A 495-nucleotide genomic window follows, 5' to 3' on the forward strand; every position below is an offset into this window, starting at 1 on the left:
TCCTTCGTGCCAGGACGAAGGTTGTTTTGAACTGATCGTATTGTGGAACGAAAATTGAAACCCTATTTGTGTATGGAGGGCAATATGCCCAAATATATATTAATGGAGGAACGAAAACTTAAACCCTATTTGTGTATGGAGGGAAATATAGACCTGTCAATATTGGACCCGACCCGAAAACCCGACCCGAACCCGACCCGGAATTTTCGGGTTTGGGTTGACCCGAACCCGAAGCGGGTCGGGTTCGGGTCCGGAAAACCGACCCGTTTGCAAAAACGGGTCGGGTTCGGGTTGACCCGACGGGTTGCCGGGTCAACCCGAAAACCCGTTTAATTTAAAAATTTTTGATTCCCGCTTTGCCCCTTGCCCGCTGCCCCAGGCCACCAGCCCGAGCTGCCCGCTGCCCCAGGCCCCCAGCCCAAGTTGCCCGCCTGCCCGCGCCAGTCTGCTCTCCTGAGCGGTGCGACCCGCGTCACGTCGCGGTGCGACTCACGT

The sequence above is a fragment of the Dendrobium catenatum genome, unplaced genomic scaffold (genome assembly GCF_001605985.2).
Source record: "Dendrobium catenatum unplaced genomic scaffold, ASM160598v2 fragScaff_scaffold_1557, whole genome shotgun sequence".
NCBI classification, from domain to species: domain Eukaryota; kingdom Viridiplantae; phylum Streptophyta; class Magnoliopsida; order Asparagales; family Orchidaceae; genus Dendrobium; species Dendrobium catenatum.